Here is a 22,756-nt window from a genome sequence, read left to right as displayed (position 1 = left end):
AAATTCTTGATGACATCATCATTAATTAATTAATTAATTAATTAATTTATTTATTTATTTTTATGCCATTAAATCCCTTTATCTTAATTAAAAATATTTAATTAAGGAATCCCTCCCAAAAATGTTTAAATCTTATTTAAACATTATTTCCTTATTTATTAATTATTTAATTAATAAATTGACCAAAAAACTCAAAATAAATAAAAAATTTATTTTTTGCCCAAAACTTGGCCAATTTTCTTAAGACTACTAACCTCTTCCAAAATCTTCTAATCCTTCTTTAATTTTGATTAAAGGCTAATCCCATCATTTCCTACCCCTAATCTCAACGCAAAATATTTAATTAAGATTAAATATTAATCCTCATGTTTATTAAAAAAGTTTTAATAAATATCTCCTCAACCCAAACCCTTGAAATAAATAAAACTTTATTTATTTCCTAAAAATCTAATTTATCCTCACCCTAAGAAGTTCTAGACTCTTCTAGAAAGTCTTCATCCTCATCCTAGGAAATTCTAGACTATTCTAGAAAGTCTTTATCCTCATCCAAATTCTAGACTCTTCTAGAAGATGTCTTTAAACCTAATCCTAATCCCCTCCTAACCTTGTCACATTCCCTAAAAATGGGTTAAGACTTACTAACCCAAGCCAAAGTTAACAAATATCTCCTCCTTCACCCACCCTCATTAAATGCCATCCACTTGCCTATCCCTAAGCTAATCCTAAACCATCCTAATCCATCCTCTAATCATTTGCACAAGCCTAAGCAAGCTTAAAACCCTCCTAATCAAGTCCAAGTCGAAATTGCTCTCATCACCCTCAAAATATCTCAACCATAAAACTTTATGAAGCCCACTAGGCCATAAATGACTCTTCCAAGCCATTTTATTGCTCTTACAAGTCATTATGAGGGTCTTTATGAAGATTTTATCCCTTGAGCCTCCTTTGTTGACTCATCCTTCCCATTTCCTCCATCCTCTCACCATGTGACATGTGTCACTCCTTGATTGGCTGTAAGAAAGCACAATCGATGTGCTTTCCTCTCATGCAATCTGAGCCCTCCATGAGCTTTTTTCCATCCTTGCATCTTAGCCCTCAATCCCTCAAGCCTCTTGCCTATAAATTGGATCCTTCTCCTTTGTAAAACAACACAATCCATGAAGTAAAGTCATAATGTCATTTTGAGAAGCCATTTTACATCAAAACCATACACTCACACCCAAATTCCAACTCCATTTGAAGCCCTTTTTGAAGCATAAAGCTTGAGCATACATCCTATCTATTTAGACAAAGCTACTCAACAAGAGAGCTTCTCATTGAGAGAGCCCATTAATGGCTCATATTCTCAATTGAGAGCTCATCTTAGTCTATCTTGAAGTTTATGAATTTTGTTTAGTTTGTAGAAGCTTTATTTAAATTTGGTTTCTATTAGCATACTAACATTGCTCATATACATTTTGGCATGCCCGGTGGGACCCCGCATGGGTCATCTTCATTAGCTTTTTTAGTCAAGTTTTGTATGTCATTTGCTGATTTTGGCTAATTTTACTTGTTTTTGTGATTGGTAGGATTGTATAAATTGGTTTTGTAGGTCCACATGAGCATGAAGAAGACAAAGGAACTCATAATCTATCTCATAGTGTTTGCAGATTTTTCAAGCTTATAGGTGGACAAAGAACTTGAAATTCTTCTTCCTCTTCTTGTCTATATTCTTCTTATTCCATCTACTTCTTCTTCTTCTTCTTGTGGGAGATCTTGGCCTTTTTTTTTTAATGAAGCAAAATCATATACACTTCTTTTTAGTGCTTAAAATGAACCCCCAAATCATACTTAAATCCATTGAAAAATTAAAAATTTACAAAAAAATAAAATATTTTAACAAGTGAAACTAAACCAATCTAATCATTTGCATCCTTGCAACATTAAGGTTCTAGATGCATTCATGCAAAATTAGGAACACTTCATTTTTGGAAATTTAAAAAGAACTTCAAGTTTCCATTTCAAAAGGTTCAAAATCAACACTAAGTGCACACTAAAATTTAAATCAAACTCAAAGCATCAATCAACGATAAAATGAACCTCATTTGCAAATATTTTAAAGTTCTTTTAAAAATCTAATGAAAACTAAGAGTCCTAAATGGTTGCCAAAAACTTGTCCTAAAAGCTTTGTTATTTGTTCCAAACAAATGTCTTGTTGCAAAATCTTGAATGTTTCTTAAGTTTTTCATGCATCAAAAAAATCTAGGAATATCATTTTTGGGCTTAAAATATGCAAACTAGAACACAAAATCTTGAATGAAAACCAAAGTCCAAAGAGTCATTTTCACTTTTGAGTCCAAAACAATCTTGAATGATCTAAGTTTAAAACAAAGCACTTCAAAGTTCTTAAAACAACACACAAAATCTCAATCTTCAATGCTCAAAGGAAAAAACTTGAATGTTTAATCACTTGTCTTTGAATGCATGTTGCTAAACACACTCTTGAATGCCATGGATTAAAATCAAATTTTCCTTGAATGCATGATTAAAACAACAAATTCAATCTTGAATGCCAAGGATCAATTAACCATTGCAATATCAAACATTTCATTTGGAGCTTCTAAAAATTGAACAAAACAAATCTCTTTTCCACATGCAATCTAGGTAAAGTTTGATTTTTGGACATTTAAGAAACTTTGTTAAGTTAAAATACAAATTTGCAAAAATCAATTTGAGTAGTTCCTTGGACTCACCGCTTTTCTAATCACCCATCAAATATTAACCATTGGTTGCAATCTCAGTGCCATTTATGGGGATGAGTCTACTTGAAAAAGGTGTTAAATGTTCCACAATCTAACTCACTCACTTGGTCTTTGAATTTTTGCTTTAACTTTATCAAAATTCTTAAATGATCAAAACTCTAGATTAAATCGATCACACTTCAATTTTGGGCACTAAAATTGAATAACAACTGACGTGGAGAGCCTCCGGGCGCGCGCTTGAAATCGAATCTCACATACTTTTGTTTTGGGCTTAAAACAAACTCACACTCAATCTTGAATGCCTTAAAGAAAATTAATCGATATTTGACGTGGAGGGCCTCTGGGCGCGCGAGTTTGCTTTTGTTGACCCTAACTCTTCTTATTGTTTGCATTCTTCAATCGATTTACTTTTGTTGGTGCTTCAAGTTGGAATTGAACATTGTCTCTTAAACATGAGTGCTTGCAAAGTCTAGATTAGCACACATAAGAGTCAGTTGGTAAAAGAATAAGCGTGTTTTTTAGCCCAAGGTCATCCAAGTCTTCTCTCCCCTTGTCGTCTTTCGAGGCCATCTTGGGTGCATAAGATTAGGATCCAAAACCTTGTTTCTTTTTAGGAGGCCTGCTTGGGGATTTCATCACCCCTTGGACGACCTCAACTCCAGTGTTCTGGCAGAGTATGAGAATCAGGAGGTTATCGCTCCTCTTAGCTGTGTGACATCTTTTTGGTCTCATCTACGAATTTGGGCATCACGTACCTTGGGTATATCGAGGACTCCTTAGCTAAACCAACTGTCAGCCTTGTAGACAGCCATCTAGGATGTTAATGTGTTTGAGGTGACTAATCAAAACATTTGTAGAACATACACACTCCTTGGCGCAAGTATCATTTTCTGAGAATCAAAAACTTCTATCTGGTTGTTTCTATCTATTGCTTGATCTTTTATTTTTTGAATAAATGTTTGCCAAACTTGGTCAATCCTAGCTTAGGGCATACTTAGCGTAGTCAATGCCTATTCAAGAAGCTGAACGAGTTGAAGCAAAAAAACCAAGATCTCTCAAAGCCAAGCAGATTTAGGAATTGATGTCAGAGCAACCCAAACCCAAATAGAAGTTCCACAAAGAACTCAAACCATCTCTAGCATACCAAGAACTTTCAGCCAAGAGAAAAGAAATAACACCAAGCCCACGAATTGCCAAACTCCACAAAGCAGAGGATAAAGCTACCGACGAAGCACTTCAAGAGGCCTGGTTAGAGTGCAACATCAAATTTAGCCAACATCCAGGAGTTAATCCTGCTTATGCCTTACCAACTAGGCATGATTTCTATGATTAGACACCCTTGTTTCTCCACATCTTCTTGGATAAGCTTCACTTTAGAGTCATCTTTGTAGAAAAGCCAGCCATCTTAGGTAATCCCCTTAAGCATTATTAGCCCATTCATCTCATTTAGAACCAAACCATCTAGCCAGCAATCAAAACCTCACATCCAAGCCTTCAAAATTGTTGTCACTTTTGCCAAAAGTTTTCCACTCCTAAAATCTTCCAAATCCATCAATCTCACCAAGGTTATCCCTTTGACAGAGCTTTGTCTAGGGTAATCCAGCTTTGTCACTTGTTATCCCTCATCACCTTGAGCTAAAGGTTGGGATCCACAAGTGGTCAATCTCGTGTTCTTCTTAAAGGATCATCAGTCTATCCCTAAGTTGACACAAGCACCACCAAGCTTGCACATAGGAAAGCAAACCTTTCGTGCTTTGGCAACATATCTTTGAAGTTAGAATCTCCAACCCAATCCTTCTTAGGTTTTTTCATATAGCTTTGCCTTAACCTAGGAAATCATTTGCATATAAAAGCCTTCCCCCTTTTGCATCCATCAACATTATTGCATCTCATCCCTAGGAGCATTTTTCATGTCACCCGTCACTCGCTTAGCCAAGAAGAAAGAAACAATGGAGCCCTATCATTTGGATCGAACAGCCTCACCCCCCTTGAGCACTCAGCCATCCTTCAGCCTAGAGAAAGCTATGCCATCATCTACTGACATTGAAGCTTTCATGAACCAACCAGGAAATGCACTATTGGTAAATGCCATTATAGACAAGAACAAAGAGACAATCATGGCTAATTTTCGAAGGGACAATGTAGGAACCTTTGACTTTGGAAGACCCCCTCCATTATTAGATCCATCTCACCCGTTGTTTGGACAGCTACCACCACCCATAGGCTCTTATGATCCAAATTATCCTCAATATATGCCAAAAGAAGAGCCTCCAGCCAATCCATATGATCCAATAGACCCAAACATACCATCATCCACCCAAGTTGAAATCTGCATGCCGCAAGCCAACCCAGCCACCACCACTCCATCCTTGGTTCATACCTCTCCGCTCCAAACCCCCTTTAACCAAAGCACCTCACCGTTCACCCCCTTCACTATTGCTGCTGCTGCTCCCCAACCCAACCTTCCAAATCCACCCATCTCCCAAATCAGTGCTAGCATCTTTGGCCAACCTCAACAATATACAACAGGGATGCCACCCATGGGGCCAAGTAATCAACCTTTCATCACCTCCAGCTTGTTCACTACAGCCCAAAGCACAATCCCATCATTTCCATTAGGTCTTGGGAGCTCAGTGCCATCAGCCACAAATCCACAAGCTACTACCCTCACTCCACAAAGCTATCAAACCCCACAAGGTACTACCAATTTTCTACCAAGCTCCCAAGTAACCCCAGCTCCCACCACCACTCTACCAAGCTTTCAAATCCAGCCACCAAGCTATCAAACCCCATCAATTCCATTCCCAAGCTTTCAATTTCCACCACCTCCACCACAAACTAATCCATTACCTCCTATTACCAACTACTTTTCAATGCCACTTCTAGGAGGTAATCCACCAATCCAACCAATCACCAATTATTTGCAGGTACCATCCAAATGGGGGCACAACCCACATACCTTGGTCAAACCCCACAAGCCCCCCGATCCTTTCCCCAAGCTTCACAGCCATCTTATACCCTATCTCCACAAATCCATTCATTTATCCCACAGCCAGCTTATGTTCCTCAATCCCAACCTCAAATCCCATATCAACAGCAAGCCTCGCAGCACATGCAGCAATATGTGCCACCTCCCCCTCAACAACCCGTCATCCACCATGCAGCTTCCCAAACAATGTACAATCCCTATTAGCAAATCCCTCACAGCCATCCGTATTCAATGGCCCCATCTAGCACATACCTACCTCAAGGCACTCCTACATTGGGGGCACCCCAGCCATCACCTATCAATTTAGAATGGGAGCAAATGAAGATAGCTCTGAAAGCCATCCAAGAAGGGAATGATCTGAAGACATTCAAGTTTGAGAATGTGTGTCCTTACCCATTTTACAGAGCCATTACCATGACACCATTTCCCAAACACTTTGAGGTACCCAAATTTGACAAATTCAGAGGAAAATGAGACCCTGTCATACATATCAAAGAATTTTACATGCACTGCCAGGACGTGGCATACGATGATGTCTTCCTCTTGCGCCTTTTTCCCAAAAACTTGGCTAGACCAGCTCTTGAATGGTTTTATAGAATCCCCTATGGCACAATTAAAAACTTTGTTGAATTATCTGAGGCATTCGTAGCCCAATATGCCCAACTTGTTGAAACAAAGCTATCAATAGTTGACCTTGTCCACACTAAGAAAAAAGGTGGAGAAAGCCTTGCTGAATACCTGCAAAGATGGCAAACCCTTACCACCCGCATATCCTGCACCTTGCCAGAGCACCATGTGGTGAAAATGTTTATTGATAATGCCCATCCTAGCTTGGCTCACCACATGACCATGAATTGTTTGCAGACCTACAAAGATATCAAAGAGAAAGGAATGATCCTTGAGAAATGACTCATTAAAGATGGTGTGGTCAAGATTTACAAGGAAGCCAACCAAAATCAATCACATTCCAATGACAAGTCTAGGTATTGGAACAAAAACAAGCATGTTGCAACAGATGGCGTCACTGACACCAGAAATGTGAATATTGTTGGTCCTTCTCAAAACCTGTCCAACCCACCATATCAACCAAACAATCAACAAGCTATCAATTACCAACAACATAATCACCAAAGCTATCAAAACCACAATCCAAGACCCAACTTTCAAGGGTCTAGCAATCAAGCTAATGCCATCAATGTAGCTGCAGGACAAAAGCCTAGATTCCAACCTACACCTAGAAACCATACACCCCTTGGTGAGCCATTGGATGTCATTTTTGAGAAATTAGTCAAGGAAAACCTCATCAAATTTCCTCCTACCCAACAAATTGACCCAAGCCAATCCAAAGCTGCATGGTACAAAGATAATGAGTATTGCAAATTTCATAGGGTAAAAGGTCACACTACCCTCAGATGCATAAAATTGAAAGACTATGTGCAAGACCTCATTAATCGGAAGGAAATCACTGTTGGTGCCCAAACCTCTCCCAATGTAGGCTTACAGATCTATCAAAATGCTTTTCCTCCACACCACAACCAAAATCCTGGAAAAGCACCTATCCAAACCAACAACAACAACACCAACAACCGTCAACCAAACCAACAGCATGGGAAGAACAATGACCACACTTCATCCTATATAGACTATGGTAGCCTTATAGGTTGTATATCCGAGAAAGAGCCTTATGTCAATGTTATCAATATCCAAGGACCAAACAATGAGTGTACAGTCACCACTCGAAGAGCACAATTTAACATTGCAGGCCGACCCGTTCCACCATCACCATCAGCTCCATCAAAAGGCCAGTACAATATCTTGGAACACCTTGGGAACATGTTAGCCCAAATCTCAATTTTAGACCTTCTTCGCACTAGTCCTGTGTACAAGAACATCCTTGACATTGCTCTCATAGAATCCCGTGTCCCTTCAGATATCAATGCTACTAATTTTTGTAATCTTGTTGGACACCTATCCTCCTCATGTGCCCTATCTTTCAAGCCCATTGACATACCCGTGGTCGAGCCAGATCACACCCTTTCGCTTCGCATAGCCATGATGGTATCCAATTTTGCCATGAAAAGAGTAATGATAGATAATGGATCAGCCTTGAATATTTGCACCCTAAAATTCATAAAACAAGCTGGGTATACTGAGGTAGATATCATCAGTGAGGTTATCACCACCAAAGCTTATGACAACTTGGAAAGAACCACCGAAGGAACTATTTTGCTACCAATCAAGTTTGGGCCAGTCATCCAAGAAACACTTTGCCATGTTATTGATCTAAACCTACCATTCAACATCCTCCTCGGTTGCCCATGGATTCATGCCATGAAAGCTGTTCCATCCACTTACCATCAGTGTGTCAAATTTCTGCATCAAGGTACTAAGGTAACCATCCATGCCGATCCAGAACCCTTTGCTTAGTGCAATGCGGTTGAAGCTTCATATACAAACCATTGCCCTGGAATTGATATCAGCACATCCATTGCCAGCTCATCCCACACTTGTAATGACCCAAAAACCATCCTCGCCTCTACCCTGTCTACCGTGAAGATCAATAACAAGGGATGTGGAGAGTATAGTCTGTCGGATGCATTTGTTGTCGGGGTACTCCCACTTGATTCACATGCCCATGGACGACTGACATATCAAAAAGCTAAGGAGATTCCACCTCCTCAATACAAACAGTTTGGCCCAACAACCTTTGTATCCTCGAAAATCACTCTTCATGAGGAGCTCACTCTAGATATCAACAAATGGTTACATAAGGATGCACCTCAAAGGAATCAGGCACACCTTGATCACTTCAGCCAGAAGTATCCCCAAGAACATAAGCTCATCACTGAAAAATGGAACTATCAAGGTGGTGGTCTAGGACCAGAAGAAAGAGGCATGCAGTGCCCCATTGACTCACACAAGTGGGAATCGAAGTCAGGTCTTGGCTTTGGCATACCCACAACTGAGGGCACCAATACGAATGGTCAGGCTTTTTTGAACATTCACCGCAACCTTGTTGAAATCGAAGACATTCCTGAGGAAGTTGAAAAGAGAGCCTAAGACGATATCCTAGACCAAATCTCCCTCGGAGACTCTGTTCTCCAAGAACTATCCATCCACCTCATTGACCTACCACTCGCCCATCCACAACTCATAGATTGGGACCAACCAAGCGTCATACACATTGATGAGTTCACATCAAAGGAAGTGCTTCTAAGATTCATGGAAGCTGAAACACCTCACAAGAAAATAAAGCCAGATTATGCCTATATCTACAAGCTAGATCCCAAGGGGTATTTCGGAGAAAATCCCCAACCTAGTTTCGATACACCCAAAACTGGAACTAAGGTGAATTTGAGACTAGCTAAGGTAGCGAAGAGAACCCCTGAGCAAGAAGATCTAGAGCCACAAGTAGAACATGAGGATTTAGCATTACCTCCTCAAGATAATCAACCAGAGATATCTTCTATTCTAATTGAGGATACTAGGGAAGTCAACATCGGTTCTTCAGAGATCCCTAGGCTTGTTCACATTGTTGCATCCCTATCACAAGACCAAGCGGATCTCCTCTTTGAGGTCTTAAGAGAGAACATTGGCCAATTTGCATGGTCATATCAAGACATGCCAGGGCTTGATCCAAAGCTTGTAGTTCATCATCTTGCAGTCAATCCACAGATCAAGCCCGTCAGACAAAAGCTTAGGAAAATGCACCCCAAGGTGGCATTACTGGTCAAAGCTGAGTTAGAAAGAATGTTAGCTGCTAAGGTTATCTGACCTATCGACTATTCAGAGTGGATCTCCAACATGGTCCCCATCACTAAGCCTTCTGGTGACATCAGAATCTACACTGATTTCAGAGATCTTAACAAAGCTTGTCTAAAAGATGATTTTCCCTTGACCAACATAGATATGATTGTAGATCTTACAGCTGGACATGAAATTTTGTCCCTCATGGATGGATTTTTTGGGTATAATCAAATCAAGATTGCAGAAGAGGATCAACATAAGATAGCATTCACTACCCCTTGGGGAACCTTTTGCTACAACATGATTCCTTTTGGCCTAAAGAATGCTAGGGCTACCTATCAAAGAGCTATGACAGTCATTTTTCATGATCTCATCCATAGCATTTTGGAGGATTATGTGGATGATATCTTGGTCAAGTCTCATACCTTCATGGATCATCTTGCTGACCTAGAGAAAGTCTTTGATAGGTTAGCCAAATATCATCTCATGCTGAATCCCAAGAAATGTGTCTTTGGGGTCACATCTGGCAAGCTTCTAGGCTTCATAGTTTCTAAACGAGGTATAGAGATTGACCCCAAGAAGGTCAAGGCTATCTTAGACATGCCTCCTCCCCAGACACTATGACAGCTTCGCTCTCTTCAAGGAAAGCTCCAATCTGTTTGGCGCTTCATCTCCCAGCTTGCAGATAAGTGTACACCATTTTCACATTTACTAAAGAAGGATGAGAACTTCAAGTGGGATCCTTTATGTTAGCGTAGCTTTGACCATCTCAAGCAGTATCTCATCAATCCCCCTATCTTGGTTCAGCCAGTTCCTAGTCGTCCCCTAATTTTGTACATATCAGCAACACCTACTGCTCTAGGGGCACTTCTAGCATAGCTTGATGACTAAAATAGAGAAAGAGCCATCTACTACATCAGTAGAACCCTAGTTGGTTATGAATTCAATTACACTCCTATGGAAAAAGCTTGTTTGGCAGTTGTTTTCTCAACTCAAAAGCTTCGTCATTACATGCTAAGTCATACCATCCAACTAGTCTCCAAGATTGACCCTCTCAAGTATATGCTCTCTAGAATAGCACCTACAGGCTGTTTGGCCAAATGGGTTATGCTCCTTAGTGAATTTGACATCCAGTATGTGGATAGAAAGGCAATCAAAGGGCAAGCTATAAATAATCACCTAGCTGATGCACCTCTAATAGATGCTTATCCGTTGATCACAGAATTTCCAAATGAGCATATCTGTCTAATTGAAGAACAACCCCCATGGAAACTTGATTTTGATGGCTCATACACATCTCATGGATCAGGGGTAGGAATATTGTTGGTCACACCTCAAGGAGATTACATTCCAAAAGCCTTCAAGCTACAATTCCCTAGCACCAACAATATAGCTGAATATGAGGCCCTCATAGCAGGATTAAAGATAGCTGCAGAATGGAACATTGCTAATCTACAAATCTTTGGTGATTCTCAACTCGTCATCAAGCAAGCCCTAAATGAATATCAAACCAAAGATGAAAAGCTATTACCCTACAAAGAGCTAGTTGATCAGCTAACCCAACATTTTACAAAGCTTTCAGTTTACACAAGTGCCTCGAATACAGAACAAAGAAGTAGATGCTATGGCTACTATAGGCTCGCTCTTGGAAATTCCCCAAGCAGCTACACAGTATGAGTTTTTAGTGGAGCAGCTCCTCACACCCGCCTATGCGAATGAGGATTCAAACTGTGTTTGTATCTTGGTTGATCCCCAATCCCCTTGGTACCATGAGATTCATGCTTACCTTAACGATGGTATCATATCCCCTCACCTCACACGTACCCAACGCTAGAACCTCATCCCAAAATCATCCCGCTATGTTATCATAGCCAATACCCTATATCGTCGGGGTTATCACGATACTCTCTCTCGATGTTTAGACCAAAATGAGGCCATGATGGTGTTAAAGGAAGTACACTCTGGACTTTTTAGTGCCCACACGAGTGGTATTGTCCTAGTGCGACAAATCCTTAGAGCAGGCTACTATTGGCCTACCATTGAAGAAGATTCCTATGACTTTGTTAGAAAGTGTCTCCCATGTTAGCCACATGCAAATCTTGTGCACGCTCCAGCACAGGATCTACAGCCTATTGCACCACCTTGGCCTTTCACTTGTTGGGGCCTTGATCTAGTTGGAACTATCACACCCTCTTATCTGATGGACATAAATGGATAATAACAGCTACAGACTATTTCACTAAATGGGTGGAAGCAGTCCCCCTAGTCTCAGCTACAGGAGTTTAGGTCTCCAAGTTCATCTTGTACCACATTGTTTTCCGCTTTGGCATCCCATCCACCATCTTCACCGACCACAAAGGTAACTTTGAAAATCTCAACATGGAATAATTATGCACTTCCCTCCGCATCCATCACCGCTTTTCTAGCCCATATTTCCCACAAGGTAACGGCCAGGCAAAGGCAACTAACAAAACCCTCCTCAAAATCCTAAAGAAAGTTGTCAATGATTCCGGCCGTGATTGACAACTACAAATAAATCCAGCCCTATGGGCCTATCAAACTTCCTTCTGTACATCGACAGGAACAACTCCAAACTCCCTAGTCTATGGTGCCGAAGCAGTACTACCTATAGAGGTTGAACTTCCCTCCTTGCACATATCTTTGCAAGGGCAAATATCAAATGAAGAATATAGAGTAGCTTGGCTCACCTAGCTAGATCTCTTAGACGAGAAGCGACAACAAGCCTATGATCATCTCACAGTCTATCAAACTCGTCTCAAAAGCAATTTCAACAAGAAGGTGCTTCCACGACACTTTCAGCCAGGTGACATGGTCTTTAAAGAAAACATGAAAGTCCAAGCAGATCGAGAAAAGAAAGGCAAGTTTGAACCTACATGGCTTGGTCCTTATGTTTTCACTGCTTCCTTTGGCTCCGGAGCCTATCAACTATCTACACCGAAAGGAGAACTTTTGAATGATCCTACTAACATCATTCATCTCAAGAAGTTCTATGCTTGAAGATCCTTGGTATACCTAGCTTTTGAAAAATACAAAAAAAAATAGTAAAGAGAAATAAGCATCCAATGGTGAAAACTTGGCAATTCAAGCGCCTTGGATAGGTACCTTGGTGAAAACCTGGTAATTCAGGCGCCTTGTGTACTAAGACTAATCCATTATCTATCACTATCCTACCCCTCATCCATTCACCCACCATCCCATAAAATACCTGCTTGTTCCCTTGGTGTTCCAACCACATATCCAAAATATAATGGAACTTGTAAATACCTCCTGTACAGCTTGTAAAATCTTGTACCAAAGCTTGTATTATCCTTTGTAAATCTTGTACCGTACCTTGTATATCCAAATCTTCTCCAAAATTTGTACCATATTCCAGCCTATAAATAATCTTGTATCCTAGCTTGTATACTATCACGTGCACACACAAAACCCTATTTTCACTTAAGCTTTTTGCAAACCATCTACCTATCCACCTATCACCTATTATAGACATCCCATCCTTCACAAACATTTCCATCTCACAAAAACTAAAACATGAACAAACTTGTACATTTGTAACATATCTTGGTCCATCAACTTGTACATCCTCTTTAGCTTAGTACCATTATATCTATCCAGTGTTCGTGTCAGTTCATCCTTGATCAGCATCTTGCACCCATCGCACATCTTGGTTAGCTATTCCAATGCATCCTTTAGCTAGATTTCTTGTCACCAAAGTGTTATCTTTCTTAGTTCAGCTTGCCAGATGCATCACTCATCCAAATCCAATAGCTTAGGTTCTCTCCGATAGCTCCTTGCAGGATATAGCTTTCCTCATGTCTGATCATGGTCTGTTAGTACCTCATCCTACCCATCTCGTTGGCAAACAGTTCTCTTTTGGATTTTTGCTTTCTTTTGATTTGGACTCTTCCCTGTTGGGTCTTGAAATATCTTTTCCAAGCAATCTCCTTGTTCCGTCCTCAAGGTTGCCACGATCTTCCATATCATGGTATACTACGAATGGGGAAATTAGAGTGTAAGGTCTTGATCATGTCTTTTGTTTATTTTTCTTTTCTTCTTGTGGGTTACCCAGTGTCGGTTCCACACTGCTTCCTTTAGGAATCATGTGTGATGCTGGGGCAATCCTTGCGTATTTGTTTTGAGTCAGTTCGTCAGTCCTCTGGACAGTTGGTGAAAAGGCCTTGATGTTCTTAGTAACCTTGGCAATTAACCAACAGTCCTATAGAAAATCTAGTGCTCAACTACATGGTGGTACTTCTCTTTGAAGTATCCCCCCGCTCAAAAAGCTTCAATGGTTTTCCTTCATCTCCATTATTCCCCATCCATATCCAGCATCTGTCTCTCCTACCCTAGCTTGTGCAACCGTATCTCTCAGAATCAATCATCACTCTTAGCTTTAGGGATGCACAATCTTAGTCTTAGGGATCCACCAATCCAAATCAATCCACCAAGCCTCATCTTTCAAGATCCACAATCCTAGTCCTAGGGATCTCCGAAACCCATCTTCTGCCAATCTGACTCTTTGAAATCTTGTTGCATCAAATTTTCAATCCCCTCATCCATCTCCCCATCCTGGATTCCTTTTATAGCACTCTGCTCCTTCATCCTGTGCAATCCCTGAGATCTTAAGCTTGCTTCCTCTTGTGCCTCTGATTCTCCCTTTATCATTCTCCCATAGTGAGAGTTTGAGCTAACTAAACCTCTTCTCTTAAGCCAATCTAAGTCTTCTTGCTCATCTCGGATTCTTATACTTTTCAAGAAGTCGTCGAGCCTCGCTTTCTCTCCCCGCCGCCTTCTTGAGGGGGCATCTTGCAGTCCATTCTCTCCTCTTCTGCTCTAGCCTTGGGCATCTTATTTTCTTATCTTTGATGCCATGCCACTAGTGACATCACATCAAAGAGGGGCAAAATGTAGACACCTAAAAACCTTTAGAAAATAAAGTATTTTTATTTTCTGAAAAATTCTTGATGACATCATCATTTATTAATTAATTAATTATTTAATTAATTTATTTATTTTTATGTCATTAAATCTCTTTATCTTAATTAAAAATATTTAATTAAGGAATCCCTCCCAAAAATGTTTAAATCTTATTTAAACATTATTTCCTTATTTATTAATTATTTAATTAATAAATTGACCAAAAAACCCAAAATAAATAAAAAATTTATTTTTTGCCCAAAACTTGGCTAGTTTTCTTAAGACCACTAACCTCTTCCAAAATCTTCTAATCTTTCTTTAATTTTGATTAAAGGCTAATCCCATCATTTCCTACCCCTAATCTCAACTCAAAATATTTAATTAAGATTAAATATTAATCCTCATGTTTATTAAAAAAGTTTTAATAAATATCTCCTCAACCCAAACCCCTGAAATAAATAAAACTTTATTTATTTCCTAAAAATCTAATTTATCCTCATCCTAAGAAGTTCTAGACTCTTCTAGAAAGTCTTCATCCTCATCATAGGAAATTCTAGACTATTTTAGAAAGTCTTTATCCTCATCCAAAGTCTAGACTCTTCTAGAAGATGTCTTTAAACCTAATCCTAATCCCCTCCTAACCTTGTCACATTCCCTAAAAATGGGTTAAGACTTACTAACCTAAGCCAAAGTTAACAAATATCTCCTCCTTCACCCACCCTCATTAAATGCCATCCACTTGCCTATCCCTAAGCTAATCCTAAACCATCCTAATCCATCCTCTAATCATTTTCACAAGCCTAAGCAAGCTTAAAACCCTCCTAATCAAGTCCAAGTTGAAATTGCTCTCATCACCCTCAAAATATCTCAACCATAAAACTTTATGAAGCCCACTAGGCCATAAATGACTCTTCCAAGCCCTTTTATTGCTCTTACAAGTCATTATGAGGGTCTTTATGAAGATTTTATCCCTTGAGCCTCCTTTTTTGACTCATCCTTCCCCTTTCCTCCATCCTCTCACCATGTGACATGTGTCACTCCTTGATTGGCTGTAAGGAAGCACAATCCATGTGCTCTCCTCTCATGCAATCTGAGCCCTCCATGAGCTTTTTTCCATCCTTGCATCTTAGCCCTCAATCCCTCAAGCCTCTTGCCTATAAATTGGATCCTTCCCCTTTGTAAAACAACACAATCCATGAAGTAAAGTCATAATGCCATTTTACATCAAAACCATACACTCACACCCAAATTCCAACTCCATTTGAAGCTCTTTTTGAAGCATAATGCTTGAGCATACATCCTATCTATTTAGACAAAGCTACTCAACAAGAGAGCTTCTCATTGAGAGAGCCCATTAATGGCTCATATTCTCAATTGAGAGCTCATCTTAGTCTATCTTGAAGTTTATGAATTTTGTTTAGTTTGTAGAAGCTTTATTTAAATTTGGTTTCTATTAGCATACTAACATTGCTCATATACAAGGGGTAGGACCTAATAAATCATCTTTATAGCTCATATTATCATAGTGTAAAGATTTAGGTATAAACTAACTAACTAGAACCTCCCTTTCCTTTATTCAATCACTTGAAATATATTTTTCATACTATAACAATAATATCTCGAGTTCTTCACCTAATTTCTAGGATTTGAAACTGATTTCTAGATCTTGAGGGAATCTTGGAGGTTTTGGTATTTGGTTAGGAGGGTCATAGTGTGTCCTTTCCCAAATAGAGACACAATGAGTCCCTTTTGGGCCAATTAGGGATGTAGTGTGTCCCTTCTTGGGCCCTATTTGTGGTCCTCTTCCTAGATCCCATTTCTTGAACATTCTAGGTTTTAATTTCTAGGTGGGTCGACCTACAAGACAAAGTTAATTCTGAGCCCTTTATAAACCCATCCATTTGCTCTATTTTTCATATGAGGCACTCAAAAGATCAAGCTTTCTATCATTCATCATGCACTCAAGCTCTCAAGTCCTCAAAATTTCTTCAAGCATTCAAGGCATTCAAGCAATCTCTCCATTGAAGATAAAGGATTTATGCATTTGGGCCATTGAAGAATTTTATGCTAAATATTTCATAGCATTTTCAACATTAAAGATCTCCCTTCATACATTTCAAGTTCCTTTATTGTATCTTCTATGTTCATCCTCTCAAGATCTACATTTATCCTACTTTCAATCCTAAGGCATATTTCAAGAACATTCATTTATGAAGGTTTTGGTTTCACTTTGATTTCCTTTCCTAGGGTTTTTGAAGTTGAGTCAAGGCTATTGCATCTACATACTTGATTACATTGTAAATTCAAGAGCATATTCATAGATTTACATTGCTTTATGTTAGATCTATTTCTACTACTTGCTAGCATTCTTTGTTTCCTATCTCAATTTAATTTAATTCCTGAATTGAGGTAACCAAGGCAAACCCCATAACCAACAAACAAAAAGCTTTTATTTTGTAGGTTTATAATCTTAGAAGGGTGAACAAGTTGCATATTCAGATACCCTTTTCATCATTAACCAAAACTATGAAATCAAAATCAAGCTCAGACATAGCTGATTATAGAAATATTGCTCCCTTGCTTTAGGAGAAAGTCACCCTTGTGCAAAAGTCACCCCTACCATATCATCAAATGATTTCTAGGTTTTGTCTGCCTCATTGTTTTTAGCATTAGGTTACATGATTCACCCTTTTTGGAGGTCATTTAGTAACACCCATTTTAGAGATTTGTATCTTACAAGGTATACCATCTTCAATTTATCATGTTCTTTTTCTTGTATTTTAGTCTTACATTGCATATCTACTTGCTTAAACCCTCTTAAGATGGAGGAGAGAGGGATGTAAATCAAATTAATTCATCCTTTTGCATTAGGTTATGAATTGATACATCATTATTTAATATATTGATCTTAGGGTATGTTTAATAATGATATAGTTATAATTTATCATAATATCTAAGATTACATAATATTGTAATAGTCTTTACATAATTTATATAATATAGTTAGTATAACAATATAGTTTATAATCATTAAAAATAATATATAATTAATAAAATAATAAAATACCTTATTAATATAATTGATATTAATTTGAAAGGACATGACTCTATGAATATACTCATATATATAATATACCAACGCATTGGAAAATACATCAGAGAAAAGATTGAAAAAAGGAGAATGAAATCTATACAAATCAAAGAAAATATAATAAGAAGGATACAAATATGAGATCAAGTCGAAAATAAGCAATGGACCCCCAATTTGGGTTCATTACAAATGGTATCAGAGCATGATCTTGCCATCCAGTGAAGGAAGATTTAATCTCAGTAATCATTAAATGGTTGATATTCAAGTATGTGACATTATAGAATTTGGATGTGAGCATTAAATATGTTATTATGTGGATTTCTATCAATCCCAGTGCAGTTCACAATCATCATCGTTGTTTACAATCATTATGGCTATTACGCAATTTATGATCACCAATTTAATTTTTCCTGGTGATTTCCTATCAACTACATTCCACAGTATATTTATTGTACATTGCACCTATACCTATTTTTGTATGTTTCAAAATGCCAAACAAAGAAAGAATATTGTGATAGAAGATATTTGGTATTGGCCAGATCAAAGATAATATGCCCATCACTGTCATTCTGATCAAGAAACAAACATATTATTATTGAAGAATATGATTACCAATCTGGAAGTTAATAAGTTGAACAGTCATTATTTATTATTCATAATTTATAAATAAAGGGTCCATCAAGCCTAAACAACAATAACCATTCATTAGTACAGTGCAAGACTGAATGAGTCTTCGGGACATTACAACATTCCAAGTACAAGTCTCCAATTGTTGAACTATTCTCCCTTTCACACAAATGGACCAATGCTCACACCCATTCTTTGCAGTTACTAGTTCCTGAGTACTTTGATGATTTCATAACCAGTGGCTGTAAGTTAATAAATATAATTAATACATGTGCAGACAATAGTTTGATGCATGCAATCCATACGATTCAGAGAGAATGCGATAACATTATAAAACAAACTTGTCAAAGAAACATAAAAGACATTTTGGCTTTGGATATTTGGTCAAGTAAATAAGAACGTATGCAATGATTGAATAGGGAGAGAAAATAATGACTGAACTAGGGTCATTATAATATTACAGTCATCTGCGGATGAACTATGATAAATAAAATAATGGAAAAGTCTATACTAAAGCTTGATCTTTGAATTCGATGCAAAAGACGTATTATTGGGTTTCATTGGTACCATCTGTAGTAGATGCATCAGTGAAAATAGTATTGGTCAAGGCAATGGAAAATAAAACATAATACATTACTATTAATGATGACTCAACAAGAGAATATATAGTCAGGAAATTAGGGAATACTAACCAAGGAAAAGATGACTAGAAAGTGATATCTTATGCTAACAATGAAGTGCTAAGTCTGAGACATTCAAATTTGATTGCAACAACTAAATTATGGGAGGAAACCATCGATATACAGGCAAGGAGAACGATAATCAGCATCCAATGATAAACAATGATTTCTTGTCAAGTAAGAATTGATTCAAAGATTGCAGATATGAGTTGAATCCAAGACTAGACATGAAGGAGTAATGAAGAGAAACTAAAAATGTACGAGGAGATTCTGAAAAGGAACATAATCTTTTAACACCAGAATGTATCGTTGCATTGATCGATAACGTGTAATCTAGAGTGCTGACTTGAACAAAAAACAAAGAAAGTGAAAACAAAATAGAATGGAGCCTCCATTGCTTCAAATATTGTTTCATATCTACACAATATTTGAAACACAAATAACATACAAGATTCAAAACATGGGAAAGATACCAATGCATGATACACATTTCATATTATGCAGGATTAATGGCTTGAATTTCAGAGGTGATCTAAAGTTCACCTTGTCCTCAAGCTGGGAAAACATTACAATACATTCATTTGACTTAATTGTCCACGAATTCAACAAGCCGTCAATACTGGGAACATCGTCAAATCAACTTCCCAATTATCATGAACTACAAATCTCAAATATTATTGATTGGTATCAAAGATTATAAATATATTAACGAGTGGAAAAAAAAAGCTTTGGAAAGTCACCGATATAATTGTTGCAAATTTCAGCAAATTAAAATCTCCATTCAACACTTGGTAATGAGTGCCAAGTCAAAATATATAATTGGATTATTACCGTCAATAATTGATAATCCAATTTTCTGGTGAAGTATATATTTGCATACTATTAAAAATATAAGAAGGAGATTAGGAAAGCCATAATACGTGGAGAGTAGAAAATTTTACAAAATTGAAATGAATCTTTAAGAAAATTACTTACAATCCAGAAGGGGACATTACATTATGTTGGTTAAATGACTTAATTGGCTCAAATCCCGTAAGTCATCAAAGGCAGCCAACATCTAATATTTTGATAGAAGAAAGCAATATTTTGATGTTAAATATGGTGAGACATCCCACACATTTCAAGCAATAAAATCCTCAAAAGAAATAAGGTATGGAACTTAGGTGATGATTATTACGTGCTTTCAAACTACTACTCCATTTCAGAAAGGTAAGGAGGTAACTTATATATCTTTTTCATATTTTGTTGTCATATGAAAAATTGTTAACATAAGATATAGTTTTTTGACACATTTGTTATTGTGAAGAATATTGAATAATCAATCAATGATACTAGTTACAAAGAAATGAAATTAGAATATATGAAAATGGAAAATATATATATGAAAAATTTTAAAAAAAAGAAATATAAATATGTTGATTTAAGGAAAACATAGTAATTAGAATACATTTCAATTATAGTACAGAGAGTCTATCTCTCGTCCAAATTATGTAAATCTTAGATAGGGAGTTGGTGGAGGGAAAGGCGGAGTAATTTCGAGCACTTGTCAGATACGCTTGGAGCTTGTTTCACGCACCCTCTGCACTGTCATTCTACCATCAAGATGATCGTAACAAGGAGAGAGAAAGTTGTTTGTGTACTATAAGAAGAAATCTTTCAAATGAACTAAGTAAATTAAATTTAATACTATCTTCTCATCCACATTATGATATCATAAGGTAGGGAGTTGGTGGAGGGAGAGGCAGAGTAATTTCAATCACTTGTCGGATATGCCTGGAGCTTGTTTCATGTGCCCTCTACACCGTAAATCTACCATCTTATGATTATCATAATAAGGAAAGGGAGAAAGATTCTTTCCAAAGGATTATGTGCATAAGAAAAGGAAATCCTACCACTTTCCTAGGGAGTCTACAATAAGGAGAAAACACCCTATTGTAGTGCTAGTTAAGGGAAAGATAGTAATGGCTCCTTTTCACAAGAAGCTTTCTAGTCAAACAAGCAATCCACTAAGTAAACCACCTCATGTGGATGCCTAACACCCACCACCAGGGCCAAGGGGGCCAATGTTCTGCTCTTGGGCTTAGTATGGAATTGGCTTGGATTAACTTATTATTATTCAAATTTCTTTGAAGCTTATATATATTTATATGCATGTACTGATGCTTATTTTGTGGTTGTAGGGTTCATAAGCCTAATGAAGAAGTATAGTCGTTGCGCATTGTTAATTTTAGGATCTAATCAAGGTTATGTATGATGTGTTTGCATCGTGTTTGCTTCGTGTCTTCATCTATCTACATCGTTTCTACTTTGTGCCTTCATGCATCATTTGTCTTCATCATGTATGTTTTGTGTTTACATGTGTCTACTTCATGTATGCTTCATGATTTCTTTGTGTCTTCATACATTCATGTGTATACTTTGCATTCAGATGCATACTACATATGTGACTCTTTATAGAATAAACGAAGTAATATTACAAGTAAAAATTTGAATAGGATCTAGTAGTCAATTTCATTATATAAGGTGAAACAAATATGGAAATGTTTATTGCTTGAGGACAAGCAAATTCAAGAGGGGTGGACTTGTCATGACCCCTCCTAAAGAGAATCCTATAATTATGGGATAAAATATAATAATAATTCATATACTATTCCTAAAGAAATAATATTGATAAACTATAAATATTTATGATCTATTTTACTTAATTATTTATATTAATTACATGAATATAATGAAATTATTATTCATAATAATAATATCAATATATACAAGGAATAAACAATGTAAATCAATAAGACGATAATATATCTAATTATTATCACATTTAAACTATAATAAATAAGATAAATAATATTAAATATATGTGATATATATATAGTATATATCTAAATATGTATAATAATACATCATTATTTAATATATTGATCTTAGGGTATGTTTAATAATGATATAGTTATAATTTATCATAATATCTAAGATTACATGATATTGTAATAGTCTTTACATAATTTATATAATATAGTTAATATAATAATATAGTTTATAATCATTAAAAATAATATATAATTAATAAAATAATAAAATACCTTATTAATATAATTAATATTAATTTGAAAGGACATGACTCTATGAATATACTCATATATATAATATATCAACGCATTGGAAAATACATCAGAGAAAAGATTGAAAAAAAGAGAATGAAATCTATACAAATCAGAAAAAATATAATAAAAAGGATACAAATACGAGATCAAGTCGGAAATAAGCAATGGACCCCCAATTTGGGTTCATTATAGTAAGAAGCTTGGCATCAGTTAGCCCAAGCTAGTATCGTATAGACTTAACTCCCCAGGGAGACTCTCACACTATGTTCTCAAACTAAACTGGATGCTCACATAACATTTTATTATCTTAAGTTTATTGCCCATTTAATTTATTACCCAACCCTAATGAGCATAACTCACCAAAATACAACTAAGAGTTTGGGCCTCACAAGTCACCTGAAAAATGCACGCACACATGCTCGTGTGTGGTGCACCATTATCACGAAGATCATAAACAAAGGTTGGATGAGAACGCAAGCAAAATAACACTCAACTGAAAACAAGATTAGGATGATGGATGTAGCACACATCCCAATGCAACATAAAAGTGCAACAATGATCTAACTAACATCCTATGAATAGTCCAACTCCATGACTAACATCATGCCAAGAAAGCCTAAGAAAATTGGATGGCATGCAAATGGAGTTTAAAACCTCCCAAAAACTAACATTGATGAAAATCAACAAAAATAAAACCCATTCACCCCAAGGATGAATAAGCCACAAAAATCCAATAAAATTTGGGTTTGAACACTATGTGCAAAAACAACTAGCATAATGGTGTGAAACCCCAAACCCTCATCCTGAAAATTAGGGAAACGTTCACACCCGACCAA

The sequence above is a fragment of the Cupressus sempervirens genome, chromosome 5 (assembly GCF_028749045.1).
Source record: "Cupressus sempervirens isolate cs-2001-9-10 chromosome 5, ASM2874904v1, whole genome shotgun sequence".
Taxonomy (NCBI): Eukaryota; Viridiplantae; Streptophyta; class Pinopsida; order Cupressales; family Cupressaceae; genus Cupressus; species Cupressus sempervirens.
The sequence above is the reverse complement of the archived record's forward strand: the minus strand, read 5'-3'. Positions refer to the sequence as shown.